General features: G+C 38.9%; 1 pseudogene; it reads left to right on the top strand.

Moving 5' to 3' along the window:
• The first annotated feature begins 5,582 nt into the window (after positions 1-5,582).
• On the top strand, positions 5,583-6,631 carry LOC147913214 (olfactory receptor 1J4-like; annotated as a pseudogene).
• Positions 6,632-8,485: the final 1,854 nt, after the last annotated feature.

The raw sequence follows: 8,485 nt of genomic DNA, 5'->3' as shown, positions 1-8,485 counted from the left end.
ACTTTAATGTGCATATGAATTCCTGGAGAGCTTGCTAACACACGGATTTCTGGAATCTACCACCCCGAATTCTGATTCAGTAAATCTGGGATGGGGCCCAAGAATTTGCATTTGTAACCAGTTCTCTCATGATGCTGATGTTGCAAATATGTGAACTGTGATTTGAAGAGCACTGGTATAAAGAATTAATCACAGAAATTGTGGGATGCACATTTATAACACCTTATGTGAATTCTGGTAGTAGGTAGAGTGAAACAAGAGAATGCTTAAATTATTTTGATGGTAGAGAAATCTATGGTTCATGTTGATATTTTCAGATTAATTCTGGCTACAATAAATTCCTTTTTTCAATCTCTAATATAAGAGGTTCTTTCCTGAGCTATCAGATTTTCTGTTCTCTCTTATATATAATATAGATATATGGATACTACATATCACACTTTGTAACATCACACCAGACTATATGTTCAACAAAAATGAAGTCAAAGCTTTGAAAAAAATTATATTCTATGTCTATTGGTGCCTTCTTGTTACCATTAAGCCTTGTGGGATTTCAGTACAACTTGCAACTTTGCTAATGTTACTCAAAATATATTTTAATAGTTTTGAACTAACAATTATTTCACACATGATGCACAATAAAAAGTCTATTTTTTATAATGCAGTAGTTGATTGCAGGGTAGCTGTACCTCCACAAAGGGACATGAGTTCTCGACAGGGCAATGAACAATTTTATGTTATATGATGTCATTGGTTTCTAAAAGGCCTCATGAAACTTCCCATGTTTCTTGACATAACCCATAAGACAGCATTTTTCTTGAATCCCTTTTATGTTATTGTTATTATGTGCATCAAATTTTTTTACTCCAGTCTTTTCATCTCCTCTTTTTGCTTGCATCTGCACTATGCAAAATGCAATATGTTTACCCACCTTTACATATGAATATAAAACTAATTAGTATATAACCAGCAGCTGGAAGGACATTTAAGGCTGTGATGATGCTCCAAACTCTGTTCTGTTTGGGGTGTAAAGATGGAAATCAAAACAATTTGAAGGAGTCAATATGTGATATATATGTAGAATACTACAATAACAACTTTCCTTTATTATTCATTTAATTTCATTCCGTAAGCTTTGACTTAGCCTATGTGTAAGTGAACATAATCTGGCATTGTTGTCTCTCTCTCCACAGGGTTCAACCTGGACTTCCATCCTTTGTGTACTGTCATGGGCATGTTCAAAGTTAGGTTCTTCTCTTTTCAAAGGACTAAGTCACAGGCACCAAGGAACTAAGACAATGGAGCCCATTAAAAGTGATGCTTTGTAGATATTAAAGTAGCCTTGATCAGAAAACTGAGAAATGAGATGATTTCAAGGCATAGATGATTAAAGATTATAATCTTTAATAAAGTTTCACTGTGAATTTTTGTGTTAATTCAATGAGAGGTCAACTAAAAATTTTAAAAATTAAGTACGTTGATATTGTATATATTCTATGTATTGATATGCATAGAAGTAGAAATGCAAATATTATTACAATAAATTATTGTAGAAAAATAAAGCTATAAAATACTATATCCCATTACATAAACATGTAATTTTATGACTAGAAACCATTTTCAGAATGATAAAAATTGAATAATGGAAGAGTCAAGGGTTTTGACTTTCTCCTTTGTTTTTATGTCTATATTATTTGGATTTCCACCATGAAACAGAATGAATTTTACAGGCAGCAAGCCAAAAAGGAGTTTCCACTTGGGAGAAAAATCCCTCTTCACATCCCACACTATGGCCTACCTAGGGGAAACTTAAATTTGGTAGGGAAGAGCCAGTAAGGAGGTCTTTTCACATTTTCTTGCGGCTCACATTCACAGTGCATCCACTTTAACGTTCTTCCTAAGGACAGCATTTCCCCTTTACAACCATCTGCCTCAGAATTACCTGGTCCCAGATCTCATGAATGAGCATCTCTGGAAGTGGAGCTGGGATCAGCACCTTTTACAAGCTCCCCACCTGATTCTGCTGAACAACAAAGTTTAGGGACCACTGCCCTAGGACATCTGTCCTGGAGGGAGTAAGAAGAAAACTGAGCAATTAATATATATTTAATGCATGTTTCTATCCAAGAGCTTTGTGCCTTGTCCCCTTGCGTCCTCTTCCTGGTAGGTCGAGTGGAGCTCACGTGTTCATTTCTGAAGCTGCTGAGTTGAGAAGAATAAGCTCCATGCACATGGATATTCTCTCTAATGTCAAGGAGAGCTTTAGGAGCACAGATGCTGTAGGTTAAATCTGGTCTCTGGATCTCCTACAAAGAAGCTGAGAAACAAGTCCATACTCCCAGGAGTTAGATGACTTGAGCATAAAGTTCAGAGAAGAACTGGGCATTCTTCATCAGGAGAAGGTGTGTGTTTGTGTGTGTATGTCTGTGTTCACAGTGCTCATCACTTCTCTATGCTCTTGCTTAAGTCACTTCTTATTACCAGTACCTAAAGACAGGGATACCACAATCGCCACTGGCCAATGACTCTCACACCTGTAACCCTGAGCCTTGGGGAGATGAGGAATACCGCCAGCTGGCTGTGTAAATTAGTGGGCACATCCTCAAATCCAGGCTGGGGGCCTCATCTCATCATTCACGTTCTAGGTGTCAGAATTTGTGCTTATTTAGTGCATGAAGTATTAACCAGCCCTCTATAATGCTTTTATCCAAAATCCCTGGTCATTTCCTCCTCTTAGACAGCATTGCTGCTTTTATCTGAAAGTATGTTGAAGGACTTCTACCTACAGAGCTTTGGCTCCTTTTTTCCTTTATGTAGCACCTATATTGCAGCTCCTTGTTAGAATCTGATGGACTATCTCCTGCCTGTAATCCCTAGTATAGTCCCATACCTTCATCGAAGGCATCAAACTTGGGTTCCAGGAAAGATCTACTACCTCAATTACGTTTGCCTGGGTTCCATTAAAGATAAGATGCTGAGTTTCTTCAGTAGAGATATTTGCATTTTTATGTTTATAGAAGCAATGTCACCTCATATAGGACACCTCCTAGGAGAGAAGTGTTTCAAATGCATTATCTTATTTAATTCTTACTGTTATTCCAGGACTAGTATTCCAGTTTTAGAGAGGAAACCCTGAGGCTCCAAGAGATGCAGTTCCTTCCCCAATGACATAGATCTACAAATGGTGGAGAGGTTATTGGAATCCATTCTGTCTGACTCCAAAGCCCATGCTCTGCCTTCTACAGCACACAGCTTCACTCTCAAGGAAATAGCAGTTATCAGTAAATAGCAACTGAGTTATTTTTGGCCACAAGGCTGGATGTGGTGTAGTGAAAGTCTGCCTATGGTCTTTTCGTAAGGCTTATGCAGGAAAAAAAGAGGTACAGTCAAATCAGATCCAATGAATTTTATTAAAATCCTAAATATCATTGATTAAATAAGTTTACAAGTTTAGGAAGGAGTAATACTATTTATAAAGCATGAAGGAAACCAGAGAGAATGAGAAAGATAAGGAGAAGTCCAGAACAGTTAGATATTTGAGTAGCCATTCTCTACCAGGCAGGATGTGGCTAGACTCTGCCTGCACTCCCAACTTCATCATTGCTGTCTATAGCCGTTGCCTGCATCGGGTCATAATCCCATGATGAAGTGGCTTTGTGGTAATTGAACTCTGCTTAGTATTTGCCTGTTGAGAGGAGTGGACAGTCAGAAGGAAGGAAAAAAGGGGTCTCATGAAATGGAGGCCAGGAAACTAACAATTTGTGCCAACTATCTGCAGTAGTGGATCACTGATGTTATCATATTAATGTTTACAAGTTTCTCATGACTGAGGCTCATAGTCTTATCTCCGGTTTAAGAAGAGAAAAGTAAGGCTCTGACAACCCAGTCACTTGCCCACAACTCACAAATATGTAGTGGTATTGCCAGAATTTGAATTTATTTCTAATTTCAATGCTTTTCCCAATGCACCACATTGTCGTCAGACATGGAGCCCCAAAATGCTTGAGTGATCAGCATTTTGAGTGATCAGACTGGGAATCCGGGTGCGGGAATTCTTGCACATCTTTTTTACCAACCCATCTAGAACTCTGTTGTGTTGGCTGCTTTTCAGTAAATTTAAAAAGGAGGATGTTTATATCTGTATGGAATAGGAGTATGCTCAACTCACCAGCTTAAAGAAGCAAAGGATTTTAAGCCTACCATTAACCTGTATAAACCTCTTCTGAATTTTTCTTCCAGTTAAGAGATACTATAATAAAATCTTAATATCCTGCATTTACTTACTATATGTAGGCATTTAACATTGATTTTTGGCTTCAAGGGAACTTTTAAATTAAGACACAGTGAGGTCATCAATTTATTTTCCTATTTACCTTGCAAGATTTGGTAACATAGGCTTTAGAATATTTTAATGAGTAGACAGTGACTGTTAGGGGACGACACAAACAGATATTGTAAGATATAAAATCTTGATGACCAGAGGGACCTGGATATATCTGAAGTTTATATGGGGCTGGTTAGCATGTTCTGTAGTTCAAGATGCAGGAGCCCAAATGAAGAAGCTAAAAAAGAGGGATGGGTATATCAATAACCCCTCTCTTTCTATTATGGATCATAGATTTTCATGGTCTCATGAGAGCTCATTGAATCAGGAGGAGACTGGAAAATGATCTAAAGAGGCTTATAAACATGATTACTAGTAATAAATATATAACCGTCAGTAGTATTTTTACTTTACACAGCAGTGATTTTGCAAGACTGAGCTCTGAGAAACTCTGAGTTCAATGAACAGATATGTTTATTTTGTCTTTGATCTTTATACATAATGGAAACTTTGGCTATTCATTTTTGATCCACTTTCCTTTGGGAAAACTGGATCCCAATTTGTCGAAGCTTCCACCCTATATAGTCGCATGCTGCATAATGACGTTTTGATCAATGATGGACCACATATATGGACTGCAGTCCCATGAGATTAGCATCATACAGCCTAGGTGTGTAGTAGGCTATACAGTCTAGGTTTGTGTAAGTACACTCTATGATGTTCACACAAGGACAAAATCACCTAATGACGCATTTCTCAGGACATAAGTGTTAAGCAATGCATGACAGTACTTTACTTATTAATAGATTTTGAAGTCAGATTCCAAAAGTTCAATATGTTACAACATGAAGGTCAAGGGTAGCCAGGTGATTGTTTTAAAAATCACAGAAGAAAAACAGAAATTAGGGAAATTTTATCTTATTATCCTTCTGCTAAGACAGTATGGGTCTCTCTCTCTTTACTGAAAAATATAGCTGCAAATTATGACTTAGAGGCTGCCTCTCCCCTAGATGGTGGAAAAATGCCACTGAGCCAACTTCTCTTGTATGTCAAACTCTCTTCATTGTTAGCAAGTTCTCTTAGTTTACATGATAATCTAATTAATTGACTTTAATTAATCTTCATAGGGACACAGAAATGCAGCCAGACATTGGCACACTCACTAGTAGAAAGGATCTTATTTTTATCTGCCTTAGGTAAATCAAAATTTGTTCATTTCTGCTTCTTTCACTGTCCTTTCATCCCCAGCAGAGAGAATATGAACATGAGGATGGAGAACCAGAGCAGCGTGTCCAAGTTTCTGGGGCTCCCCATCCCACCGGAGCAGCGGGGCGTGTTCTTTGTCTTGTTCCTGGGCTTGTACCTGACCACTGTGCTGGGCACCTGCTCATCATCCTGCTCATCAGTTTGGACTCTCACATCCACACCCTCATGTACTTCTTCCTCAGCCACTTGGCCCTCACTGACATCTCCTTTTCGTCTGTCATGGGTCCAAAGATGCTGATGAACAGGCAGACTTAGGATCAATCCATCCCCTATGCAGAATGCATAGTCCAGATGTTCTTTTTTTTATTAATGCTTTTTACTGATCTGGGCAATTTCTTTCTCATCTCATTGGCATATGATCAGTACATGCCCATCTGTCACCCCCTCCACTACCCCACCTACAGGAGAGAGGGGCTATGCATCTTACTAGTAGTTGTATCCTGGATCCTCTCCTGTGCTTGTGCCCTGTCTCACACCATTCTCCTGGCCTTTATGTCCTTTTTTGCTGACAACACCTTCCCCCACTTCTTCAGTGACCTTGGTGCCCTTCTCAAGCTCTCCTGCTCAGACACATCCCTCAATGAGCTGGTCATTTTCACAGCAGGAGTGGCAGTCATTACTCTCCCACTAATATGCATCTTAATCACCTATGGCTGTGCTGGGGCCACCATCCTGAAGGTTCCATCTGTGAAGGGGATCTGGAAAGCCTTGTCCACATGTGACTCACACCTCTCTGTGGTATTTCTGTATTATGGAACAATTATTGGGCCGTATGTTTTCCCCTCATCCAGCACCTCCAGTAACAAGGATATAATTGTTTTTGTGATATACACGGTGGTCACTCCATTGCTGAACCCTTTCATTTATAGCCTGAGGAACAAGGACATGAAGGGCACCCTGGAGAAACTCTTCACAAGGGCAACAGTCTTGTCTCAATTACACTTGCACATCCTTATAACAGACAAATGTATTTACGTGTCCCCAGATGCTAGACTCCTAATCTTGAGCCCAGCGTGGAATAAGTGCTCAGTAAATATTTAACAACTTGAGTTGCATTCTCTTATAATTATTCTCTTTTCCTAGCAATTATTTAGTATAAATTGTGAATTCTGAGCTGATATTATTGATTATTGCTCTTGTCTGTTGGATTGAGATATCATGTAGCCAATAGAACTTAGGTCTTTCCTCTCATTTCCTATGAATTTATTAGTTCTTTATTTTGAAAAGCTTTACTGAGGTATAATTGGCATATAAACATTGTGTATATTTAAAGTGTATGGGGCCGGCCCTGTGGCTTGGTGGTTAAGTGCGCGCGCTGCAATGCTGGCGGCCCGGGTTCGGATCCCGGGTGTGCATTGAGGCACCATTTCTCCGTCCATCCTGAGGCCGAGTCCCACATACAGCAACTAGAAGGATGTGCAGCTATGACATACAACTATCTACTGGGGCTTTGGGGGGAAAAATAAAATAAATAAATAAAATCTTTAAAGTGTATGACTTGATGTTTTGATATGTATATGTTGTGAAATGATCATCATAATCAAGCTAATTAATATATCCATCACCACCACACAGTTACCATTTTGTTTTAGTGTGTGGGGCGAGAAGACTTAATTTAAGATCCACTCTCTTAGTAAATATAAAGTATACAATTCAGTGTTGTTAACTATAGTCTCTTGCTGTACACTAAATCTCCAAAACTTACTCATCTTGCCTAACTAAAACTTTATATATTTTGTTAGGTGAAATAAGTCAGACTCAGAAAGACAAACATTGCATGATCTCACCTGTATGTAGAATCTAAAATGGTCAAATTCATACAAGCAGAGACTAGAAAGGTGGTAGCCAGGGGATGAAGGGGAGGAGGAAATGGGATGATGTTCAGAATTAGTTCCTCTGAATTGTTGGAAGATATTGGTTAACAGGGCTCCCTTGGCATAGAAAGGTTGCAGAACTGGGAATTTGTAAAGCATCTCTTTCTCTTTCCTCACTTCCCATTCAGTTCTTTTCTCACGTCTTTTGTTGTTAGTAGTAATGGTGATGGATCAGGAGAAGAAATTGTAGAGCACTCTTTTATAGTTCCAGGAAATTATCCACTGCTATGAGGTCAGCTGCTCCATTTAAGGACTTGAGGATTCTTCTTGCTTTTGGGAACACTGATCACTCTTATAGACTACAGTGACCTTCATTCAGCAGTTTAGTCTAAGATCAGTTGTCTTTGAAGCTTTCTGATTGCATGTGTGGGTTTCAGTAAAGACACAGGCTCAGTCAAGACACAGGCTCAGTCAAGGTAGGAAATGAGAAAGATAAAGAAAGCATCCAGAGTCCAGAGTCTTCTGCTGTCCCCACTGAATTTGGTGACTTTCTCATTCAATCTCTTCATCATCTGTCTCCCAGAAACTCTTTTCTGCTCAGTTTAGTGACCCCAGGTTTGTATTGTGAGCTTAAGTAATGTATCTTCTTCAGTATCTAGTGAAGGACCTCATAGGTCTCTTTCTTCAAGGCTATACTTAGTTAAGGATAAACAAGATCATAAATGCTTCTGAGGCTCAGCACCATGGAACTGCAAGAGAAAAGCATTTGGGAAAGTCAGATCTCAATTACAAGCTGGACCTGTCAGAGTGTGTGGACCCAGGCAATATATTTAACTCCTCTGAACCACAATTTCTTCTTCTGTGTAGAGGGAAAAACTATAAAACGTCTAATATATTTTTGATTTGAAATAAATAAAATGACAATTTTGGCTTAGCGTTACAACTAACCAAGAATAATTAAAATTAGCTTTTTCTGCCTATGCATCAGAGATGAATTTTGGAGCAGAACTTACACAGACCCTCTGAATTCTCCTGATGATGGGAGCATGGCGTGTAGACTCTATTCCCAATTCAAAGGGAA

The sequence above is a fragment of the Ceratotherium simum genome, chromosome 29, assembly GCF_057802395.1.
Source record: "Ceratotherium simum simum isolate JZ-2026a chromosome 29, ASM5780239v1, whole genome shotgun sequence".
NCBI classification, from domain to species: domain Eukaryota; kingdom Metazoa; phylum Chordata; class Mammalia; order Perissodactyla; family Rhinocerotidae; genus Ceratotherium; species Ceratotherium simum.
The sequence above is the reverse complement of the archived record's forward strand: the minus strand, read 5'-3'. Positions and strand labels throughout refer to the sequence as shown.